Source organism: Desmodus rotundus, chromosome 13 (assembly GCF_022682495.2).
Source record: "Desmodus rotundus isolate HL8 chromosome 13, HLdesRot8A.1, whole genome shotgun sequence".
In the NCBI taxonomy this organism is placed as follows: Eukaryota; Metazoa; Chordata; class Mammalia; order Chiroptera; family Phyllostomidae; genus Desmodus; species Desmodus rotundus.
Window position 1 is genome coordinate 40,547,130 of NC_071399.1, and position 26,242 is coordinate 40,573,371.

The window sequence follows — 26,242 nt, forward strand, 5'->3', positions numbered from 1 at the left end:
CCTTATTTTCCCCAAATTACTTGTTTTCTTGAATTGACTCGCAGGTGAAACTGGAAACTCCTAAGCAGTCTATCTGGTGGAGAGCATTGTATTTCAAAAGCATAGTTTGCAAAGTTAAATTTTCTAGTTGGCGGATTTTTGTTCAGAAATATTTTGAACCAGTCAACCTTGCTAATGAGGGTCCTAACTATTAACACTGGTCCTAGAAAGGGTGGTTATTCATGCTGGCCTTAGCTCATGGGCAGCAGGAAGTAGAAGAGAATACCGCTAGAAACTGATACTGTTTAAGCTTTAAAATTATATGCTTATTTTTCTCTTTATTTTACCTAGCAAGATCTCTTGAAAACTCCAATCTATGTCAGCTGTTCCTAGTGGAGTTGTTGAAAGGCTCTGTACCTACAGTTAGCATGTCTGACTGTGGATACTACAGGGCTGAGGATGTAAGGCACCCTGCAGCCTGGCATGGTGCAGGCAGCGGCGTTTGCAGGACTGGTCTCAGTGAAAGGTGACAATGAGAGGACAAAAATCAAGTGATCTTAGCAGTCTTCTCTAGAGCATTTTTCAGCCAGAGGTAAACCTTGGTTATTACACATTTTATTAAGAGAGCATCGGTTAGCCCTGGCCAGTGTGACTCAGTTGGTTGGAGCATTGTCCTGCAAACCAAAAGTGTGCGGGTTCCATTCCCCGTTGGAGCACATCCCTAGGTTGTGGGTTCAGTCCCTGGTTGGGGGTGTATACAATAGGCAACCCAATCAACGTTTCTCTTCTCACACAGGTGTTTCTTTTCCCCTCTCTCTTTCCCTTCCCCTCTACAAGCATGTTCTCTGGTGAGGGTTTAAGAAAAGAGAGAGAGTTGGTTGAACATGACAAACATCTTGCTTAACAAGAATTCATTCTTTAATTGAAGTTCTGTCTTGTCAGTGAAATTGCTCAGGGTAAAGAAGCCTCGTTTAGGTTGGACCTGTTTAGGCTGCATAGGCAGAGCTTACTCTGGGTACAGTGTTGTTATACTCCTCTAGTGGGTTTACAGAAAAGAGCACAAAGACGAATTCTCACTGGAGGATTTAGGGGAGGTCACATTTGCACTGAACCTTGAGCAGAAAGTAGAATTTTTGTAGCAGAGAACATGGCAGAGAATGCCATGTAATGAGGCATTCCTAGTGGTAAACACCATGGGCAAAGATAAGAAGTTAAAGTGTAACACCACGGGCAAAGATAAGAAGTTAAAGATAAATATGGGAGCAAATGATATGCTGAGGCTAGACTCAGCATAAGGAGGGGTGGGGTAAGGGTGAGGGTGGGAGGTGTGCCTGAAGAGAAAGGCTTTGTGGCAATACACTTTTTGATCAAGGTTTCTGATTTATTTTTCTTTTTTATTAAAGCAAACATAAAATGAACTTTAATGAACTATAATGAACATCAAATAGATTTAACGATTTGTTAAAACGAAGTCTTTTTTAACCAAATCTGCTTCATCTTTTTATTTTGAGGCTTTTTGCAGTTGTTGTAGCAGTTTAAATTCCAGACAACATAGTATGTCACCCCTACATAGTGTAGTAGGCATCTCCCCAAAGGAGGGCATTTTCTTGTTTACCATAATACCATCGTCACCTCCTAATCAAATTGACAATAATTCCTTACTGGTTTCCAAAACCCAGTCCACTGTCAAATTTCAGTGATTGGCTCAGAAATGCACTTATTCTTACTGCTGGTCTTTGTGAATCAGATTCTTGAGTACCTGCTGTCTTTTTAAATCTAGAACAGGGGTTTGGCGGACTTTTTCTTGCAAGGGCCAGATGCTAACTCTGTTGGGTTTTGCAGGCCATGCAGTCTCTGCTGCAACTACCCAACTGTCTTGTCCTGGAAAGTTAGCCATGGATGATATGTAAAAATTTGCATGAATGTGTTCCCATAAAATTGTATTTTCACAGTTATTTGTTTAAAACTCCACTGGTGGACTGGGCCATCGTTTGCTGACAGTTGTCTAAAGCGGTACCCGTGTGTTTCTCATATTCTGGATTCACCTTTTCGTACAGTGTGGTTTAGCTTGCTCCTCTATCCCCTATAGTTTCCGTTATCTGAAAGATAGAGCTTAAAGGCTTAAATTCAGGTTGAACATTTTTGACAGATGTGGTTTGAATTATTTAAAAATATAAATTTAAGACCTTAGAAGACTAAGAAACCCTCATCCAGGAAGCTCATTTTTTTTTTCTAAAATAGTCTTTGCCTGGTGACTGAGAATACAGTCTTTCCTTTCTTACCTTATTTTCCGTACTTGAAGAGAGCATATAGCTGCTGTTCTCAAGAAGGCTGAGAACTTTGAATCCCTCTGCTGGGTCACTGGGAATTTTCCTTTCTTCAAGGCATCTTGTGGTCCCTCGGGCCAGCGTACTACATTTTCTCACTGAGTGGAACTACCTTCCTTGGGCCCACATCCAGGGCCTAAGATGTCTTCCACCAGGGGCTGGGTGATTTGTTTTTGTTTTTAAGCCCCTTGTCACATAAACACTCAACTTTCTTTACTCACCCTTTTCTTAATCTTACCCCAGCAGGACTGAGAACTGGATACCTACCTGGTCCATATGATGCTATAAGGTGGAAGTACGTGTCTTGGTGTCCTGTTTGGAAGGATTCTGAAGCCAAAAGCTTCATAGACTCTCTGACTTACTGTGGTACTGGATTCAAGGGCCACACGGTTTGAAGAAACAAGCTTACAGGTGAGAATTCGTTTTTTCCTCTGTTCTACAGTTTTCTTGCTCCCAAATTCTATAGCACCAGAGAAGATATGTTGACAAACAAAGACAGATGGCAGTCCTTGTCTTTTTTGTCACCTAAGAACCGTAGGGGAAACTGTTCGTCTCTGTACCCACTTTTCCAGAAAATATGCCTTTGGGTTGTGGTCCTTTTCTTATTGATTTGCAAGAATTCTTTATACACTGAGGATGCTTATCTTTTGTCATATAGTATGTTACAAGTATATTTCCCCCTTTTTTTACTTTGTTTACAGTCCTTATGCTCTGAAGAAAAATTTAATTTTATATAGGGAAAAACATCAGTCTCCCCTTTAGAGTTTTCTTGCTTTGTGTTTAGCGTAGAAAGATAATAACCATTTCAAAGTTATTCTTTTAAAAATTTGTGTTCACACAGATAAATGAACATGTGATGAGAGCTAAGAACATGTGATTCTGAAAAAGAATAATATTGAAGGGGGCTGTTTCTACCAGACAATATAAATTAAATTGCTTAAATGTTTCCATTAAGATAGGCCCTACTTTAATGTGTTGAAATTGGGGAGTGGGTGTTTAGGGATTATTATATCATTACTCTATTTTTGTATGTATTTGACTTCTCATAATAAAGTTTTCTTTAAAAAAATGGGTAGTAAGGAGAAAATCTATCTTCGCCCTATTGGCTCATATTCAGCAACTATTAATAGTCTCTGGGCTAACCAGTGGGGGTATTGTGTCAATAAATGCACAAGATCTTGGAACTTACATTTCTCACTTAGGAGACAGATATTGTCAATAGTGAAAGGGACCAACTCCATGGTTGGTCTGCCTAGCTTCAGATCCTGGCTCTTCCATTTACTAGCAGGGTGATTTTGAACTTTTTGATTTAAAAAATGGGCATAACATGTCTATCTGTTAGGGATGTTGGGAGAATTGAATGAGAAAACCCATGAAAAATTCTTTACATGGTGCTTGGTATTTGATAAATTGTAAGTGTAAACTTTAAAGAAGAGAATAATTGCAAACAGCAAGGACTAAGGTGGAGAGGTGTTGGTGCTAAGCAGAATATATGACCTCATGCGGTTTGGTTAAGTGGGGTGTGGAGATGTGAGATTTGGTAGATCACATCTTTGAATTGAATGGAAGTGGCCTTCATTGGGGGCAGCAGAGAAGGCACACAGACAGAGGCCTACCAAGTGGGAGGAGCGCGTCTTATTTTGTATTAGGTTCCTAGTGCTGCTGGATCTCACCAGCTGAAATGAAGGCATCAGCAGGGCTGTGTCCCCACCTGGAGGCCCTAGAGGAGATTCTCTTTTCTCAAGTTTTCCACCCCTTATTCCTTGGCTCATTGGCTCCTTCCCTCTGCCTTGAAAGATAGCCATATCGCATCCCTTTGGCCGCTCCAACGCGGTCACAGCTCTCCCTCTGCCCTTAGCCAAGAAAGCTTCTTCACTCTAAAGGACTCGTGTGGTTAGATTGGACCCATTTCGGTAATCCAGGATCATTTCTGCATCTCAGAGCCATTAACTTTAAGCACATCTGAAAAGTCCCTTGTGCCATGTAAGGTAACATGTTCACAAATTCTGGGGATTAAGACATAGGCATCTTTAGGAGGTAAATTCATTCACCTCACCTTGTAATGCAGTAGCTGCTCCAGGATCAGGGCAGCTCTCCAGACATTAGGGGCAGTCAGACGCGTTAGGACCAGGTACTAATACAGGCTCAGAGTCTTTGCACTACACTTCCACTCTTCGGGGCCTTCCTTCCTCGATATTAATAAGAGAGACTTCTGAGTGACAGGAGTCATTGGCTCCACGTAGGAAATACCACCAGTTCTTCAGAGCTCAACTGAGGGGCTGTCAAAAACCCTCTTTGATTCACTACTATGGCCCCATGCTCCCCCAAAGGTCACACCCGCTGCTGCAGCCTGACGGGGCTTTTGCTTCTGCAGCTAAGTTTCCTTTTTAGTTTTTTCTTTCGTTTTTACCTTTGTTAATTGTTTTTGCACTCTAGCCTTAAACAGTGTTGGACTATTTTAAACAAAAGTCATACTAAGATTTTTAGTATTTTCTCACCTAGTAATGCTAATTAGATGAGAGCCAGGACTTCCTCATTTGGATTCCCCAGTAGTGCCTTCCATATAACCGGCAGCCAGTCAGAGCACATTTCCAGTTAGTGGGGAGTGTTTTTGTAGAACTCTGACATTTTGAGTTATGCCAGAGTAAATTAGAGAGGTACTACTCATATTATGTAGCATTCTTGTCCATTTGTTCAGATTACTATATCTGCTTTTAGACTTTTTGAGCATTTATCTCTTCCTGCTATTATCATCTGTACTTAAAGGAGTATGCAGCCGATAAGTTAATGAAAATTATTAATATTTCTACATCTCATGATGGTTTTACTAATTTATGAGCACTAAATGAGATTTGAAAAGCATTCTTTAAGCCATTATTTTTGAATAGAATCACAACTGCCAATTTTGATTTACTCTTTCTCCCTTTATTTGGTTTCCTATAAAGTTGGATGCAGATTTATAAAAGCCTAATGAAAATCATGAGGTGGAATAAGTGTATCTTATAAATGGATGAAAAACAGTTGGATGTCATTCTTGGGAGTATTTATGTAGACAAAGTCATTGTTTTTCTTTTTCTCTCTCAGCATTTTATTATAAACGTTTGCAGCCATACTTAAACATAGAGCACAGTGAACCCTCCTCCGCCAGCACGGCATCAGAAATCCATGCGCCATTCTGGCTTTGCCAGGCCGCTTCTTTGCCCTTCTCCTCCTCCCTCCCTCCCTCCCTCCCTCTTTTCTTTTTTGAATTCCTGTTTGTTTGCTTACTTCTGAAGAATTTTGAAGCAAATGCCAGAAACCATATCATTCTACCCCTAAATATTTTTGTATGAATTTTCTTTAAAAGTTTAGTTTTCACATAACTGCAATCCTACCTAACGAGGAACAAAATAGCCTTAATATCATCTAGTACTGTTTTCAAATTTACCCAGTGGTCTAAAAAAGTCTTTTTTTTTTTCAAATCAGGATCAAAACAAAGCCCAGTCATTATATTTGGTTTATACATTTCCTAAGTGTCTTTTAAATAATAATTGATAATTTTACCTTTTTTAAAGATTTTATTTATTTATTTTTAGAGAGAGGGGAAAGGAGAGAGAAAGATAGGGAAAGAAAAATCAGTGTGTGAGAGAAACATTGATCAGTTGCCTCTCATACTCCTAACTGGGGACCTGGCCCACAACCCAGGCACTTGCCCTGACCTGGAATCAAACTGGCAACCCAGCCACTGAGCCACACCAGTCAAGGGCTACCTTTTATTTTTAACTGAGCATTTTAGAGTATTTGCATGCTCTCAATCTTTCATTATTACTATTTGAATTTATATAAAGTAAAATTGACCTTTTTGTCATATAATTCTATGAATTTTAAAATTGATTGATTCATATAACCCTTATCACAGTCCTGACACAAAACAGTTCCATCACCAGAAGCAGCCCAGAAAACAAAACGTAATAAGCTCTCCCTCATGTTTGTCCCCTTACAGTCAAACCCTTACTCTATCCCTAATCTCCACCACCCTTGACCTGGTTTCCATCTTTATATGTTTTGCCGTTTCCAGATGTCACATAAATTACATAGTATGGAACTTTTGAGACTGACTTTTTTCACTCAGACAACATCTTTGAGATTCATCCATGTATGTATGTATCCTTTCTTATTCCCAAATGATATTTCATCTTATGGGTGTACGACAGTGTGTGTATCCAGTCAGTGTTGAAAGACATGTGCATTCTTTATAGTTTTTGGTGATTATGAACAGAGCTGCTATACACATTTATATCCCCTCATTTGTATGCTCACCAGCAATGTATGAGAGTTCCAGTTGCTCCATATCCTTGTCAGCACTTGATATTGTCAGTTTTTAATTTGACCCATCCTAATAGGTGTGTGTTTTTATTTTTAATTACCTGATTTCAGTTTTTTGAGTATTATAAAAATTATTTCTAATAATTCTTAAATAGATTACTGAATTAAACTTATATACCTGTTATGAAAATAAATTTTTCTGGTTTTCTGGTGATAATCTACATTTAATATGGTAAACAGTAAATATTCTATATTGAAAAAATTAAAAGCAGAATGTATTGAGAGGAGTCTTAAGTCTCATCAATGGACACATCATGTATGGCAAAGGATTACAGAATAGCATCTGAATATATAATGCATTTTATAGTATTCATTCATTATTGCACCTCGTGCATGTCTCACTCCTGTTTTACCATTGTAGCCAACAGTGCCATAATTGCTTTTGCTATCAGTTTTATGTTAGATTAATTGGTGAATCTTTAGTTACCTGAAAATAAATGGGTGTATGCAGAGAATAAGTCAGAGAAAATGGACTGCTTCCCTGTGTTGAGACAGTAGTAAAACCTTGCATTTGAATAATTAGGGACCATGGTCACTGGTCACAGTTGCTTGAATGTGTGAAGTTGACTACTGGATTAATTACCAAGCTGTCACCGCTAATTTTGTCCCTCACACCTCGAATTGGATGGAACTCTGAAAGTCTCAGGGTATGGAAAGTCATTACTGAGGGAGGGTCTATCTTTAAACTGAAGTGTCGCCCATTAAATGCTATGGTTTGAGCTTCTGGTTGGTAGCTCAGTTGGGAGAATGGTGTCCATCTAGGTTTTACTTTGTGACTAGAAGTCTCTCTGTTTTTGCTTGTGAAAGTTACTGGAGGGTTAGACCTTTTGACAGACGTTTCTTTGTAACATAGGGGCATTATAAGGAAAAACTGAACTTGACAAATGAAGGAAGATTGAGGACAAATCGCCGGATTTGAGGTTGTTGTGGTCTGAAGCCTCACAGGTCAAGTACTAGGAAAATTTGGTTCCAGATGTAAAGAAATGGGATGGGTTTCTGTGGTTAACTCATTTTTGGTTTAAAACTAACCTGTTAATTTCTCTGTATATTAATAAAGACTGAAATAAAAAATAGTGAAGGATTAGAAAGATGTCACCTCCATTGGAGCCAAGTATTTGTTTTATTTAGAAAGTTATAGATGTCCTTTAAACTTTATGCTTGTTGATATTAACAATGTCTTATAAATGTGGATATATATTTTGGGGGGGAGGATTGGAGGAGGAGATAATAGAAATGTACTGGGGCCTTGATTCCAGGCTTTTAGAATACCAGACTAATCCACCTGCTGCCCCCTGGTGGCAGCATATTAAGCAGTGCAGTTCAGAAGTGAAGAATTCTAAAGAGCGAAGTCCATTGTACAAGAGGATCAAGTGGAAGCCTAGAGATGGTTTCTCTTTCCAGTTCTTCTCATATTACTAACTGTATGATCTTAAGCAAATAATTTCATTTGATTAAAGTCTCTATTTCCCTTTCTTCAACTTTAAAGTGTAATTTGTAAAGTTTCTTTCAGCTGTAACATCTTATAATTCTCCAGTGGTAATAGCAAATATTACAGCGAAAGGTGTCAAGTTTCACTTTTTCCTTTAAAAGATGAGTCCTAACAAGTCCCAGATTTTTGCTCAAGAAAGTAGGCTCCAGAGTAACTTCTGAAGCTTGATACGAATTGGGCTCTGGTCAGCAAACTGCATAGCTGTCTCTGTAACACATTTCATAATTAATCAGCATAATGCCCATGCATAATTATGACAGCTTACAAGTTCTATCATTTAACAAGTAATTTTATTAATTGTGGTAAAAAATCATAATATAAAATGCATCATCTTAATCATTTTTAAGTGTACAGTTCAGTAAGTAGTGTTAAGTATATTTATGTCGTTGTGCAACAGAGCTCCAAAACTGTTTCATCTTGCAAAACAAAAGCTCTTTACCCCACTCCACAACAGCTCCCCACTTCTCCTCCCCTAGTCCCGGGCAGCTACCATTCTACTTTCTGGCTCTATGAATGTGACTACTCTAGATTCCTCACTGAAGTGGAACCATGTGGTATTTGTCTTTTCATTATTGGTTTATTTCACTTAGCGTAATGTCCCCAAGGCTCATCCATATTGTAAAATGTGTCAGAATTTATTTCCTTTTTAAGACTGAATATTGTATATAGATACCACCTTTTGTTTATCCAACACTTGGGTTGCTTCCACCTTTAGTTATTGTGAATAATGCTGCAGTGAACCATGGGGTGTGCTCATCATCTTTCGTACACAGTGTTTACTAATGCAGAAAGGGTTACAATTTTTTCTGTGCACAAAATCACAAAATGTTAAACTTGATTATAAAGAACCATGTGACCATACTAGATAGGATATGGCTTTTTGTATGGATAAGTTTGAAAAGGAACTAACATTTATTGGACACAAGCTGTATGACAGGCACTTATATATCTATTAATACATTCTATACATTCTGTTGTTTTTTTTCCTTGTAATTAATTCTGTGATTTATCCTTCTCTCAGAAGGGGGTTAATATTTATTAAAAGCACCGTGTGCCAGAATTTTATATACATTGTCTCATATAATCTTTTTTTTCCACAAAGTACTTTTTTTTAAAAGATTTTATTTAATTATTTTTAGAGAGAGGGGAAAGAAGGAAGACAGGGAGAGAAACATCAGTGTGTGGTTGCCTCCCTCACACCTCCTACTGGGGGCCTGGCCTGCAACCCAGGCATGTGTCCCGACTGGGAATTGAACCAGTGACCCTTTGGTTCTCAGGCCAGCACTCAATCCCCTGAGCCACACCAGCCAGGGTATCTCATATGATCTTGATTCAGCAGTTGTTGACATGGACATTATTACCCAAAGGTGACATAACTGAGGTTCAGAGAGATGAAATACCTCAAACAAGGTCACACAGCTAAAAGATGGGAAGATTTGACCTGAATAGGAAGTATGAACTATACACGTAGTTCAGAAGTACAGGTTCTTCATCTACACCATGCTTCCTCTTGCTTCCAGACACAACACTATACAGCTGTGATTGGAAAGGTATTGAAACAATATCAAGAAATTACACTGCTATAATAATTTATATACAGAAAAACTTCTAAAATGTCTTTCTATTAAATAAAAGCCCTTTGGGTTTTCCTTGCAGAGAAACAGAATCAATTCAGATGAATTCATCTGAAACATATCAAGGCTTGCTTCCTGGGTGGTTTTGCAAAATAAATTTCCCTAGGACTCCCAAAAGAGTAGTTCTCATGTGCCATCCCCCCAGCCCCCCAGGTTTGGAGGTTATCTTTCACTTCATTTTTTTTCCCCTTTTTTCTTCTTCCTTTCCTTTGGCTTGGCAGAGAGCTGGGACCGTCTCCACTGCTCTTTGCTCCTACCGCTCTTGAATGGTGTGGTGTTTGGGTGTGGAGCTTTGATCTGCTCCCGCCAAGCTTTGGATAAGCCCATTGCAACATTGTCTCCCATGTGGGATTTTTAGATGTAAGCTGCTGTAAGAGTTCCTGTGCACTGAGGATGATTTACCTTGAAACTTTATAAACTAAGAGATGGGTAACAGTCAAGAATGCTTTCAGAGGTTCATTCACAGTCTTCATTAACGCCTGAAAGCAGAGCGTTTGTCAGTACGTATAAAAAGTGGGAGTGGCAGAAATTGTCACTCCCCAAATAGCCACCACCAAATATCCATTCTCTCCTCTGTCCTCAGTTACTGATCCCCAGTTTTATTTAGAGTGACCGTGTGCCTCTTATGGTAAAGGGAGGAAGCAGAGGAATGTGTGAGACTTTTAAGAAGTTTTGCAAAGGAATGAACCTGATTCAGCTGGAAGTAGAGGGCTCTTGTTCTTCATCTGCCATTCGTCAGGCCTACTGCTTTGCATGGGAACATTGTGGCCAGTGCTTTGCCAGCCATCTTCTCTAATGAGGGAATCTTGAGAGTAGAAGCCACATGCTCGTAATGACACCAAGGAGTCTAGCGCACTGGATGCACAAATTCGTGCCCTTCCCTTATGCGTGCAGCTGTGTGGTGTGACTTTGCAGCTCCTCCATAAAGAGATGGAGTCACTGTCTCCAGCCCTTGAATTGGGTGTGGGGAGTCCTAGCCCGAGTAGGATGTCTTTTCAGAGGGTCATCCTGACGTGGGGTGGCAGAGCCTGAGCAGGGAGAAGAGGGCTTACATGTAGGGGAAATGGTGGTGGCTGAGATTGGAAATTGTTACATAGACAGCATTGAGCAGATAACTGCACTAAAGATAATGTGAGCCAGGGAGTGAACAAATACAGAAATTTTGAAAACTAGGATCAACCCTGTTGTATGGGCTGGGTTAGGTATATTGGTGTGAACTCATGGTTTTCAATAAGTATAGATGTAAATGTGTGTGTGTGTTGTATGCATTTATATATATGTGTATGTATATATGTACATACATGTAAAGTAACTCCTCACTTAACATCGTTGATAGGTTCTGTGATTTTAAGTGAAATGATATAACAACACCTATTTTCCCATATGTTAACTGATATAAACAAGAGTTAAGTTCCTATGACATCTCACCATCATTATAATGGAACGACATTGAACAGAACAATGTTGAACAAAACAACATTATTTGAGGACCTGTACTATATATTTGCTGAGGGAGCCTGCAGGCTGGTAACACCCCAAGATGTGGTGCCAGGATCCGTTTTGCCCACAGGAAGATTATACAGGGGTGATGATGTTTGAAGTAACATGGAAACCTTGAAGGATGAGGAGGATTTTGCCAGGGGGCATGTTGAAGAATGAAGAAGATGGGCCTAAAGGCGTTGGCAACCTTGTAAACAAATAGGGGGACAGAATACACACCCATAGAGTAGGAGGAGGAATGACCTAGAGGTTGTGGGAGAGGAGGAGAGAGGGCTAGATGGTGATTAGCCTTTGTGAGCAGCATGAAGAAACTTAGACATGACATTTTTAAATTTATCTACAGTTGCATAACAGATTACCCCCAGTATTAGCGGCTACAAACAACAGTCATTATCCTATAGTTTCGGTGGGTGAGTCTCTAAGAGCTGCTTAGCTGAGTGGCTCTGGCTCAGGGTCTTTAACAAGGCTGCAGTCAGTATGTTGGCCAGGACTGTGGTCATCTCCAGCTTGACTTGGGGAGGATCTGAGTTCACTCACAGGACAGTCAGCAGGCCTGGGTCTCTTTTGACTGTCTGCCAAAACCTTAGTTCCTTTCTACATGGGTGGCTTCTTAAGAGACTCACAACATAGCAGTTGGCTTCCCAGAGAGCAAGGGATCTGAGGGGAAGAGAACACTGGAGAGCCCCCACATGGAAGCCACAGGCTTTTTATAATCTAACATGGGAAGAAATGCCCCATCACTTTCTCTGTATGCTGTTGTTTTGAAACAAGTCCCTAAACATAGCTTTTGCACAAGGGGCAGAGACATGAATGCAGGGGGCCAGGATTCTCAGGCCAACTGAGAGGCTGCCCACCAGAGCCCCAACAGTGGGGAGGGGCACAGTCCTACACACGTCTGCAGGCAGGCTGGGTGTGGGCAACCCTAGAGGCAGTAAGACCATTTGGGAGATGGTCATCCAAGATGTAATTATGGGTGGAAGAAGGAAGGGGCCTCATTGCCAATGTAAAAACCTTCCCGGATGTGGTCAGAGTGGGAAGAGGGAAGGTGAAGGGCACCAAGTGGTTTGATTGCCTCCTAGGTTACACGTGTGCACCTAGCCACTGTGAATTCCATCTCCAGCATCTTCTTTTTCTTTTTTTTTTCAATTACAATTTACTTTCAATATTATTTTGTATTGGTTTCATGTGTGCAATATAGTGGTTAGACAAGCATATAGTTTACTCAGTGTTCCAGCTGATATTTCCAATACCCACCTGTCACCATACATAGTATTGCAATATATTCAGGACATTCCTAATGCTGTAATTTGCATCCACCTACTGTTGAAAAATCACCACTGCTTTCTTACTACTTATTGTTAAGCAAATCGGTTCATGGACTTCCATGGCTAGTAACCAGCTTCTGCAGAGAAGGGTTTGCAGGAACTCTTTGCTGCCTGAAAACAACTGAGAGCCATAAGGCAACTATTTTGTTTTAAAACAGCTTCAAGTTGTGAAACATTGGGGCTGCAATTTTTTTTTTTCAGTTTTGTGTTATAAGTACTACCCTGGAGGTAAACAAGTCATCATTTGTGAAATAGTATATGTACAGAAAAAGAATTTGATATTTATTTCATTTCAGTCTCTTCCTAGCATCATTATGTTAAAAATTTAAAACCTATGTAAAAACCATCTTTTAAACCCGTGTGATTCCTGAGAACAGCAACCGTCTGGGGATGTAGTTGAATTGTGCTCGGGAGAGTGTGACCGGGGCCTCGAGGTGTGTCTCCTCATGAAGACCCTGCTGCCCGGGCTGGGGCACACCCCACACAGATCATCTGTAGCTCTGTACAGTGTTATGCTGGTCACACCAGCTGTTGAAAGTAAAACATTTAAAATGGTTATTCTTGTTGATTAATATTTATACTTAGGCCGAACTTGAATCATAAGACAGTAAAAATAGAATGCTCTTAGAAAATTTGTGTTCAGTGATATTGTTGAGGGAATAGTCACATAGTTAAATAAAATAATCAGGAAATTTAAAGGGTGAATATGTACAAAATTTGGGAAGGGCCAACTTTAGTTATCCTAAGATTTTTTTTTTTTGGTATTTTTGTATTTAGGTATTTTGTTTTGCTTTTATTTTTTGTATAAATCAGATACTTGAAGTATTTTTTTAAAACAAAATATAGATTTGTACACATATTAAATCTTTAATATTTGGAAAATTCACTTTTCTGGTTAATTGAACTTCACATATAGATGAAGGTTAAGCAAAAATATTTTCTAGAAAATCTTGTGAACATGAATTTACATGCCTTTCCTGTTTTTGCAGTATACAGAGCATAATGAATCTTCTTTAATCTAAAAATTAGTAGTTTTTCAGTAGCATCAATGTAGAACTGAAAGACCTTATTGACAATTGGCAAGACATAGAACAACCTAAATGCCAGTCAGCAGATGAATAGATAAAGAAAATATATGTGTATAAAATACTCCATTTTATGTGTTTATATGTAATACTTTTCTTCATATATAATATTTCACAGGTGATGACCATTGTATATTATATGTGTAACATAATGGACATAATGTAACATAATATTATAGATATAACAGTGGGAATATATATAAATATTTTTCAGCCATAAAAAAAAAAGAAATCCTGCCCTGGCCACATGGTTCAGTTGGTTGGAGCATTGTCCTGTACACCAAAAGGTTGTGAGTTTGATGCCAGGCAAGGGCGCGTACCTAGATTTCGGGTATGATCCCTAGTCAGGGTGTATATAGGAGGCAACTATTCAATGTTTCTCTCACATCTATGTTTCTCCCTCTTCCTCCCTCTCTCTCTCCTCTTCTTCTCTCTCTAAAATCAATAAACATACTCAGGTTAGGATTTTTTAAAAAGGGAAATCCATTTGCAACAAATGAATGAACCTGGAGGACGTTATGCTAACTGAAACAAGCAAGACACAGAAAGACATGTAGGGCAGGACCTCAGATAATGTCAGTTCATTGTAATGATGATGAGAAAAAAATACTGATTCCCAACCAAGGCCACCATCTGTTTGGAGTTTCATGTTTCTCGTTTCTCAAAGTCTTTTTTTGCCGTGTATTTTTTCCGGGTGCTCTGGTTACCTCTCGTATCCCAAAGATGGGCACATGAGGTGAACTGGACTGTCTACCTTTTCCCCGTGTGAGAGAGTGTGGATGTTTGTGTGAATGTGTCTGGCAATGAGAAGGACATCCTGTCCAGGGTGGGTGCCCATCTTGTGCTCTGAGCTGCAGGGATAGGCTCCGCCTACCTGTGATCCCGAACTGGAGTAAGTGGTTGGAAAAGAATTCTCTTACTTGTTTTTATTCATCTTTCTTAAATGATGAATAGCTAACACTTATTTCAATGTTTTTAATATTAGAAGTGTTTTGAGTCTTTATTTAGAAGTTTGGTGATGTTTTTGCGACCATTAATGTCATAGGAACTTAACTCTTGTTTATATCAAGTAGCCTATAATAAAATTGATTTCATGACATGTCATTTTGCTTAAAATCACAGTTTTCAAGAAGTTGTCGATGCTGTTAAGTGAGTACTTACTATACTGTATAATATCACTTATATGTGTAATCTAAAAAAGTTGAAGTCATAGAAGCAAAGGTAGAATAGTACGGCCAGGGGGTGCGGGCAATGGGAGATGTTGGTCAAAGGCACCAAACTTCAGTTACAGGATAAATAAGTTCTGGGGTCTAATGCACAGATGGGGTTACAGGTAATAATACTGTTTTCTTAAAATTTGCTGAGAGTACATCTTAAGCATTCTCACCACGCAAACATTCATACAAAAGGGAGTTGGGTGAGGTGATGGATGTGTTTATTTGGTTGTGGTAAGTATTTCACAATGTGTACATACATCAGATCATCACCTTGTGCACCGTGAATATATGCAGTTTTTGTCAGTTATACCTCAGTTAAGCTGGGAAAGAAAAACTGAAAGACTCTTCACTAAATGGGAAGCACTCACTGGGAAATCAGTGGTTTCCTGAAAGGTTAATCGCCAGTATCACCTAGAGAGCTTTTTAAAATGTATTTCATTTTAAGTCCAGGTTTCTGTTCCCTAAATTTAGGCTTACTAAATTAATCTCCCTAGGGAAAGGGAGACTCAGGAATAAAAATGTTCAAATTTCTCCCATGTATTGGGAGCCCAGCTGGGTTTGGGAAGCCCCAGTTGCAAGATCCAGTCCACTCCATGGTGTGAGCAAACGGAATGCTCTACCCTGCTGGCCCCAGCTTCCCAACTACCCATCCTCACCCTGGTAGGCCATGTTCTGGATCCCCCATCCACTCCGGATCCAGGCACCTTCCCACCTGTGTGCCCCAGCTTTCATCCAGTTCTAGCCTGGAATGGGTGAAATCCGTCCCACCCTATTCTTCTCTGCAGAATGACCTTTATTCCTCCCTCCCTTAAGGGTCAGTTCAGGCTCCAAATCACTCGCAAGCAAAATTCATCTCTGCCTTTCCTGTTCTTCATGATACTGCAAATACCTTCACTTGATCACTCAACACAGCATAATCTGATAGTATATTTTATCTGTATCTTAAAGATTTTTTTAAATTTAGAGTTTTTTATTTAGGTGAAATTTGCGTAACATAAAATGAACCATTTTTAAAGTGAAGACTTCAGTAACATTTAACCCCGTCATAACGTTGCGCAGTCACCACCACCATCTAGTCCCGGAACATTTCATCATCCCAAAGGGAAACCCCGGACACATTAAGCAGTCACTCCCCAATCCTTACTCCCCTCAGCCCCTGGCAACCACCAGTTCACTTTCCATTCCTATGGATGTACCTATCCTGGGTATTTCATATCAGTGGAATCAAATGTGAGCTTTTGTGTCCAGCTTCTTTCATTGGGATGCTTTCCAGGTTCGTCATATTTATCATAAATTATATTAGTTATATCATATTAGTTTTCTAGGGCTGCCATAAGAAGGTACCACAGACTGTGGGGCTCAAACAACAGAAGTTTTTTTCCTCACAGTTCTGGAGGCTGTAAGTCCTGATGACCGTGTTGGCTGGCTCGGTTTCTCCTGAGGCCTCTCTCCTTGGCTTGCTGATGGCCGCCTTCTCTCTGAGTCCTCACATGCCCTTTCTTCTCTGTCTGTGTGTGTCCAGATTTCCTCCGACACTGGTCTAACTGGATTAAGGCTTATCCTAAAGCCTTCATTTTAACTTAATGACCATTCTAAAGACCCTATCCAAATATATCATATGCTGAGGTGCTGGTATTTAGGCTTTAACGTAAATTTTTGATCTTAGGAGCTGAACTGTGGTTCAGCTCCTAAGATCAGGATATCTTGTATGCAGCTCCATTTTTACACCATTTTCCACTACAGAGTTCTCAGAGCACATGCCCCCGCTTCCTTCTGGACATTTCAGCTTAATGAACCCTTAGCATTTCTTACAAGGTCTAGTGGTATTGAAGTCTCTCAACTTTTGTTTGTCTGGGAAAGTTTTTATTTTTCTTTCTTTTCTGAAGAATAACTTTTCTGGATAAAGTATTCTTTATTGGCAGGGTTTTATTTTGGTTGTTTTGTTTGTTTGTTTTTTCCTTTCAGCACTTTGACTATTATCCTCACTCTGTCCTGACCTATAAGGTTTCTGCTGAGAAATCCATGGATAGCCTAATGGGCATTCTTTTCTCTTGCTGCTTTTAGGATTGTCTCTTTGTCTTTGATTTTTGACAATTTTATTATAACGTGTTTTGGGAATTATCTTGGGGCTTAAAATAATAGGGTGCTCTATTAGCTTCATGAACTTGGATCAAATTTCTCCCCAGGAAGTCACTCAGACATTATTTCTTCAAGTTTCCTGCCTGCTTCATATATTGGTTCTTTTGATTGTGCCTCATAATTCATGTAGGCTTTCTTCACTCTTTCCCATTCTTTTTTTCTTCTTTTCTGTCTGGGTTATTCCAAAGTTCTCATCTTCTAACTCACAGGTTCTTTCTTCTGTGTTGATTTATCCTGCTATTGTTGCTCTCTCTTGCATTTCCCTCCCCACCCCCCATTTTATTCATTGAATTCTTCAGCTCCAGAATTTGGTTCTTTTTTTATGATTTCTGTCACTTAGTTAAATTTCTCAATTTTTGTGATTGTTTTCCTGATTTCAAAGAATTGCCTTTCTGTGTTTTCTTGTAATTCATTAAGTTTCCTCAAAATGCTATTTTTAATTCTTTACTGGGTGAATCTTAGATCTCTGTGTGTTTGGGTTTGCATACTGAGAGATTATCATGATCCTTTGGTCACTTCCTCCAAACTTTAACAACTGCCTTCAGGAGAGAAATGCCTTCCATCAGCCCTGGTAGATTCTGAAGCTTTCTCATCTTATATGAATATACCTGCTTAACTTCCTTTTGTGACAGAATTCTTAAAGCTCATTATGTTTTCTCTTGATCTTACAATGCACCAGGCAGGCTGTTGATAGTCTCTCCCTTGTTTTCAAGAAGGTGGTGTGATAGCTCAAGTTTGTGATTTCTCCATTGCCTGCAGACCCCATCCTGCTTCCTGTAGGTGCTCCCTAGCCTTCTAACAAATCTTGCTCTTGGGGACACACACACAGAGTAAGTGCAGAGTGAGGGGATGTATCGGTGAGGCACATGGGGTGCTGGGGGTACCTGCAAGCCATTTGAGGGATTTGAGGGATCTTGTGAGGCTTCCCCAGTGACTTTTTGGCTTTCTGGTGGAGCCCACAATGCAGTCAGCAGGAACTGTATCCCTTTAATGCTCTCCATGAATCTTGTCTTCTGCTCTCCCAATTTGCTCCCTTCCCCCAATCATGGAGACCCAAATTTAATTCTCTAGAGGCTGTAAGAGAGAAATGAGTCTTTAGCACTGTGCTGCACAGCTGGGAAAGCCAGGTGCTGTCTCTCTCTCTCCCTTTCTCCTTCCCCCTTGGAGAAGGGATGATATTGGCAAAGTCAAGCTCTTCCTCTTATTTGATCCAGTGTGTCCAAATTCTGGAACTTTTCCTCTGGAAACCTGGATTCTACAAAGATTCCCTTGTTCGTGAGTAACTGTTCAAGTCAGGGTTCTCCAGGTGCTCCTTGATGGCTGCCAGGAGGGGCTGGAGCCAGTTCACAGGGACATGCTGGTTCCACAGGCCCTACCGAGGTCAGAGGTCTGCCTGCCTATTAACCTGATGAATAGGTGGGTGTGTTCCCCCATCTCCTGGGTCCCTTGGCATATGGCATTGAATCCCACAACTCCCACAGAGGCATTTTGTGAATAGATGCCCAATTTTTGTTGTTGGGATAGAGGAACACAATTGCGGGATTTCTTAAGACACCATAACGCTGGCATCATTCAATATTTCATCAGTCTTGATGTCTATCATTTCTCTAATTCTACACTGTCTTTTATTACAGCTCTGTAGTAAGTATTGAAATATAAGCTTTATTCAGCCTTTCAGTATTGTTTTGGCTATTCTAGGTTTTTAAAAACTTTTATATAAATTTTAGAATCAGCTCATGAGTTTCAAAAAATACCCAACAGAACCTGCTGTGATTTTCATTAAGATTATCTTGAATCTATAGTTCAATTGGGGATAATTGTCATTTCTACAATATTGAGTTCTGATTCATTAAAACATGCTATATCTCTCCATTTATTATATATTTATTTTCTTTCAACAATGTTGAATTTTCAGTGTACAGTTGTACATATTTTGTTAAATGTGTCCATATTTCAGATTTGGTGCTATTTTAAATGGTACTTTTTTTAAAATTTCAAGATCCAGTTTTTCTCTGCTAGTATATAAGAATATAATTGATTTTTAAATATGAGGGGGGACCCCAAAAATTTATTTATAAAAAGTTGTGCATTTATTCTTACATTTTTAAACATCAGTCACCTTCAAAGTACTCTCTATTTGGTGCAATACACCTATCAAGATGTTTTTCCACTGCTCAGAACAGTTTTTTGAACTCATCAATTTTGATGCCTTTTAGTGCTTCTGTCTTTTTTTATTTCACCTCTACCACATGGGCAAAATGTTTCCCTTTGAGGAATTTTTTCATCCAGGGAAACAAAAAGTCCCTCAGGGTGAGATCAGGTGAATAGGGAGGGTGGTGCATGGGGGCCATGCCCTTTTTGGTCAAAAACTGCTGAACACTCAGTGTGGTGCAGGCAGGTGCACTCACAAATCACCCATAATGAAATGGGCAAACGTGTTCAAAGAGTCTTCAAAAAAAATTCACTGAAGCGGAACACAGCCTCTCACAACAATGCCAGCTGGTGAACTGATCCAGATGGGTTCCTAGAACACTCACCTAGCAGAGGAAGCCTGTACTACAAAGGGCCTGCCCTCTGGAAGATAATTCTGTCTTTTGGGGAACCCCCCTTGTGTTGACCTTATATCCTAAGACCTTGCTAAATTCACTTAGTAGTTTCAGTAGTTTTCCTGTTGATTCTTTAGGCTTATATAATCATGTCAACTACAAACAAAAATAGTTTTATTTCTTCCTGAAGTATATTCCTTTATTCTATTTCCTTTCCTACCCTGGCTAAACTCCAGTTTCCAACATTCAGTAGATGCAGGAGAGTAGACAATCCTGACTTGTTTTCAAGGGGAAAGTATTTGATTATTTACCATTTAGAAGGATGTTAGCCCAGTAAAGTGGTTCAAGTATATGGTGATGGAAGATAGGACTTGGAGTGGTGTACACACAATACAATATACAGATGATATATTATAGAATTGTACACTTGAAACATATATACACACATACACACACACACATATGTATATATGCTTGTAGTTTTGTTAACCAGTGTCACCCCAATAAATTTAATTTTTACAAAGGATATTAGCTATATGAATTTCACAGATGCCCTTTATCAGATTGAGGATGTTCTCTTTTATTCCTAGTTTGATGAGAATTTTGATCATGATTTTGTTGAATTTTGTCAAATACTTGCTCTGCATCTGTGTAGATCATTATAAGATTTTTCTGTTTTAACCTGTTTATATGAAGGTTCATTGGTTGATTTTCAAATATTAAACTAACTTTACATTGCTGGGATGAAACATTCCATGGTAATGATATATTATCTTTTTTTATTTATTGCCAGATTTGATTTGCTGGTATTTGTGTAAGGCTTTTGCATGTATGTTCATAAGAGATATTAGCCAGTAGTTTTATTTTCTACAAATGTCTTTATTTGGTTTTATTATCAGATAATATTGACCTCATAAAAGGAGTTCCTTCCCCTTTTGTATGAAAAATTTATTTAATAATTGTATTATTTCTTCCATAAATGTTTAGTATAATTCACCAACAAAGCCATCAACCTCTATGCAAGGGTTTTAACTATGAGTAAAAGTTCATAAATAGATGTACAGCTAATTAGGTTACTATTTTTTTCCTATAGTGAACTGTAGTAGTTTGTGCATTTTAAGAAATTTTTTGTTTTATCTAAGTTCTAAGATTTATTGGTATAAAATTGCTGCATCCCTTGTTATCCTTCTAAACATCTGTAATATATATAGTGATGTTACCTCTTTGATTTCTTATACTGTTAATATTTTTCTTTCTCTTTTTTTGGTGGGAGTGGGAAGATCTAGAAAAGCAGTGAGTATATTTCAACCATCCCGTCTATCTATCACCCAGATTCATAAATTACCAAGATTTTGCCACACATGCCTCATTAATTTTTTTATTTACTGAAGTGTTTTAAAATATCAGACATTATAATATTTCATGAACCCTAGATACTTCCATACTTATCTCTCAAAAATATTTTCTCATAGAATCATAATGCCATTTTCCATACCCAAAACTTTAACCTTGATTCTCCTGGTGTCATTGTTTACCTAGATATACCTGTAAGATTTTCCAGATTGTCTCAGAAATGTCATTTTACTGTTGATAAGTTCAAATCAGAATCCAAACAAGGTCTGCACATTACCCAGGGCTGTTATAATCTCAGGTCTGTTAAACTAGGAGAAGTCACCATCACTTTAAAAAAAAAAATTCTCCCATAAAATGCCCTTTTGCTTCCAGTTGGTATCATTTAACTCATCTGTAATTGGAGGTTCTTCAATCTGAGAATGACTGTGTTATGACTTGGCACCTTCTGTAGCCCTGGGAAATCTGCCTTCACTCTCATGCCCTGGGGGAGCATGGAAGGGCCCGAGCCACTTCTACAAAGCCTTTGGTCTCTCTCACCTCCAAATTCCATTAAATCATATGTAGCACTATAATTGTCTTCCCCTTGTTCACTGTAGTTTCAAGCTTGTAAGCCTTGTTCTCACAAAGGTGTTCTCTACTCTGTTACTATATATGTTTTTAAAATTAAATGTAAATTTTACAAGAGTTTAAGATATATCAGAAAAGTGTAGAAATCATAGCTGACGGACTTTCATAACAGAAACACACCCAGGCAACCAGCACCTGAATCAGGTGTCGTGTCCTTCCCAGTCAGCACTTTCTTCCCAGGGTGTCCACCATTCTGACATCTGCAGCAGAGATCAGTGTGATGGTTGTTTACCTTCATGTAAGTGCAGTCTTGTCGTAAGCACTATTTTTGTCTGACTCTTTTCACTCAGAATCACTTGTGAGATTCATCCTTCCTGTTACAGGTAGTTCATTTGTTCTTGCTGTAGAGTTTTCCCGGTTTATTGACACAGTTTATTAGGCCATTTTACTGTTGATGGACATTTAGGTAGCATGCAGTTTTGTGCTATTACAAATGGAGCTTATCAGAATAATTTTATCTGTGTTTTTGTCTGGTGAACTGTGTTCACGTTCTGTGGAACATCTGCCTGCAGTGGACTCGCTGGGTTCTTGGGAAAATGTAGGCGCAGCTTCCATTGATACTGCCAAACGATCTTCACTGGGATGGCATGACATAATTTTTTAAATTATAAATTTTAACTATGTCACTTCCCAGGCTTACTTAATACCCCATAACTATTGCCATCACACAGAGCTGAAATCCAGAGTCCCTAGTAACCTGGGCCCAGCCTCCCTCTTTCTCCTCTTCCCCAGTTCTCAGACTCATGCTCTGGCTCCCAGGTGTGCCCAGGCAACACGTCCCCTTTGCTCAGACCACCCTCTTCTCCCTGCCCTGCTTCTCCTGGAGGACTGTGCTGCCCAGGTAGCATTCTCCTTCAGGACACATAATACCCTGCTTCCCCATGCATGTTGCTCATTGGCCTCTTCACAGTGTGTCTTATCTTTTAATATATTTTTCTCTCCAACTAGACTGCAGCTTCTTAAGAACAAGGACTGCTGTCTTGTTTATGTTCATGTCCCTGGCAGTTAGCATGATGCCTGGCCTATCACAGATGCTCAAAAAATACTGAATGGGTGAATGAATGAATAACCTTTCAACTAGCCTGGAAATGCTGAATACTCTGCAGATAATAGTAACAGAATCTTGGCAGCTGGTGGATCGCTCCTTGCTTTACAAAAACTTTAAATCTGGCTTTGGTCTTTAAAGTTATAAAGACAAGAGCTTAAAGCATAGTCCCTCCCACAGGTGTAACAGGTGGGGAACAGCAACAGTACTTTCACGTAGTACCATTGGTTATCTGCTATGAAAGCCAGAGAGAGCTTCAGTATTTTCTACCACCAAAACCCTGTGTTTTTCTTCTAGTTGACCACAGTGCATGTTGTGGGAAGGTATGTGGATTTTGTATTGAGCCATTCCATTTAATAGCTGTGCTGTTTTAGTTAAATAACTCCTCTGAGCCTTGGTTTCCCATATGTGAAACAGGACAATAACACCTGCCTTGCAGGACTACTGAAGGGCGGGAGAGAATGTATCAGCCTCCATACAACGATTTTTCTTCCTCTCTCAGGAAATAGGTGAAATTAACAAACCGGGCCCAAGCCAGTTTCCCCCTGGCTCTCTCTCTGTCTTCCCAAGAAATATGGGTAGAGCTGGGAAGCATTCACAGCTATTCCTGCCCTGGAGGAGAGAAGGGATGGGCTCTGTAAGCCTGGCTGGAGAACAGGCCAGAGGACTGGGGACATGCAGGGTGGCTTCAGTGCTTGCTCTCTCACACACTAGGAGACACAAGTTCTAGAAGCCCCTCCTTTCCTTCTTGGGAGGAGATGTAACCCACCTGGGCTACACTGGCCTTTTCCAATCGTGAGACAGGAACCAGCTACCTGGAGAACTGTCTTTATTCCAAGATGACAGTAGAGGTAAATTCCTTAACTCAAAAATAATTAAAGTCATTGTTATATTAAAACAGTGCCAAGCCCTGGCTGGTGTGGCTCAGTGGTTGAGTGCTGGCCTGCAAATCAAAGGGTTGCTGGTTCGATTCCCAGTCTAGGACACATGCTTGGGTTGCCAGCCCAGTAGGGGACATGTGAGAGGTAACCACACATTGATGTTTCTCTCCCTCTCTTTCTCTCTCCCTTCCCCTCTCTAAAAAATAAAATAAATAAAATCTTTTAAAAAATTATTTTAAAAGAAACAGTGCCAAGAGTCTGCATGAATTTTGAAGGATTAACTCCTTTGGGTCGCTGGTAGGGTACTCTCCTCCCCTCTAGAAAGGCTCTGGGTGGAGGGGACCTAGTTTATTTATTTATATACTTTAAAAGATTTTATGTATTTTTTGAGAGAAGGGAAGGCAGGGAGAAAGGGAGGAAGAAAATATCGATGTGGCAGAGAAACATCAATCGGTTGCCTCTCCATCTGGGGACAGGCCCCCCATTGGGGGACAGGGCTGCAACCCAGGGATGTGCCCTGACTGGAATTGAACCCTCAGCTCTTTGTAGTACAAGGTCCAACCCACTGAGTCACACCAGTCAGAGCAGGACCTGGTTTATTGAGCCTGCCTTCCTCCTCCCTCTCCTGTAGCCTCTGTATCCGGTTCATGCTGGACAGCAGATCCTAGGGTCCTGGTCTTGGTGGGGACATTTAAAGGACCAGTGAAGAGTTGCAGTTGTAAGGGGCTTCAAGTAGGACTTCGGTTAACCCTTAAATTTTGGGTGGTTTGCGAAGCATGGTCCTCTGGGGTTGGTGAAGAATCACTTTTTTCCTCTTTAGGGGGAATTCCTGAGATATTAACAAACTGTTAACACCAGCTTTTTATCACGAAAGAACACAGTAAACTTAAAAAGGAAAGTTCCATAATGAAAAACAAAGCTAGTGTTCTGTTGCTTTTGAAATAAATTTGAAAACGTATTTAAACTGAATGTAGCAGCATCTATTCTCTGATAATTACAAAGCAGTAATAAGGGATTTTTATATTTTAACAGGGATTTTGCTTTCCCAGGAGTGGATTGTGTGTTAGATTTTAAGTGCTTTTTAAGAGCCAAGTACAGACCACCCTGAGTTTTGTAGTAATATTTAGGGCCCTGGGATCCAGCCCTAAACACTAGAGAAAACCCCGAGGAATATTGGTGTGCTTGGCCTCCAAGGCCCTGGCTTTCTGTCAGCTCGCCCAACTGTAACGTTAGAGTGGGATTTGGGTGGTGGGGGGAAAGGAAGGTGAGGAATACAGTGTATAACAGGGTTGGATTTAATTAGTTTGATGCATCCATTAGTTCCCCTGAAGCCCCTGTCACTCAAACACATCATATTTTTCTAGAAGGTTTGGACTCAGAGACTCCTGACTACTGTCAGTAAACTGACCAGCTGTGTTTACCACTCATAGGAATGTGAGTAAATGGATGCACATTAGTGTTTCAGAGCATGTTCAGTAACATGCCCTTAATTTCCTCTCCTCCTCCCCTTCTTACTTGTAACTCAGTTTTTACTTATCTCTTAGTTATTTTTATTGAGTTTTATTTGGGGATAATTAGAAAAGCACTAAAAGGATTTGCATACTTTGGGGACAGGTAATTAATAAAGTAAAACAACCAGGCTTGATTTTTAGTTCTGTTTTTATTTTTTAAAAGTCTTTTTTTTAATGTTTTAAAATGTGTGTGTGAACGGGCAGATGTGTGTGTATGTGTTGGGGTGATTCTTTTTTTGTACTAATGGAGACAACTTTTCCAGGTTTGCATTCCTTCTGCCTACCTGACTATCTTCAGGTAGCCAGCATCTTTTTGGAAATTTTAAACTGGTTTTTAATAATATTCTTGGCAAAGGAAATTCTGTTATTGCTACCAAAAGAATTGAGCCCTGAATTGAAGAGCCCACTGGAAATGGAGTTTGGCTTATTTCATGTTGCCGGGCTGTCGGCAGCAGGGGAGCTGGGTTAGGGGCCACCTGTGCTGCTGGTTTGGGAGTGGTGCTCAGGGTTCCTTTTCTAGTGTAGGTTGTGTCTGGGAAATCTAGCAGTTGTATCTGGCAGTCACTTTTCAGTCTTCTCACTGGCTAACACATTCTGTCCCGTGTTCTGGGGTGTGGGGAGGGCGAGTGGGAGCACCGGCTGGCTCTCCTGTGGACCCTGCACCCTAAGCGAGGCAAGCCCAGCATACATTCATCTCCTGCCACCTGCTGTGCCCTTGCCCCACTTGGCCTGGGCAAGGCAGCCCAAGGTCAGCAGTGGCTTGGCTTTGACATCTGACCCCTCGGCTTTCTGTCCAGTGCTCCTTCTGGGAGACTTGTTTTTCCAAAGCTATGAAATATTACATTAGGTATAGGGGGCCTAGGCCTAGGCCTAGCTAGGGGCTTCACCTGCATTTGCAACAATTTTATTTATCACTTTTGGGAAGGCCTAACTTCTAAAATGGTCATGTAAGAGTTGCTTAAACAGGTATATGTTCTCTTCTTTCTAGAGTATTTTGTTAGAAAACCACCTAGAAGGGAATGCCTTTGTGTGATATTTTATAATTATTCTTCTGTGTTGTTTCCAACTTAAATTTTTAAGTTCTGTTCGTTCCCAAATTCCCTAATTCTCATGTAAGTAAGCAAAACATTCAAATAAAAACCATTTTAAGTTAATGTAGCCTTAAAATGTTTCTGAAAAATAAAACCTTTTAAATAATATACTGATGGATAGTCATTAC

General features: G+C 39.8%; 1 protein-coding gene and 1 pseudogene across 2 annotated transcripts in view; both read left to right on the forward strand.

Annotated features, from left to right (window-relative positions):
* Positions 1-2,577: 2,577 nt before the first annotated feature.
* GGACT (gamma-glutamylamine cyclotransferase) overlaps positions 2,578-26,242 on the forward strand; it is a 49,955-nt gene continuing 26,290 nt past the window's right edge. Inside the window, exon 1 of one of the 2 annotated variants that reach the window (XM_024578845.3) lies at positions 2,578-2,717. The gene's annotated coding sequence lies outside the window, so the exon portion shown is untranslated. The remainder of the gene's footprint in view (positions 2,718-26,242) is intronic. The other variant, XM_045186680.2, reaches the window with a different exon arrangement.
* LOC123478543 (peptidyl-prolyl cis-trans isomerase A-like) overlaps positions 2,634-26,242 on the forward strand; it is a 30,846-nt pseudogene continuing 7,237 nt past the window's right edge.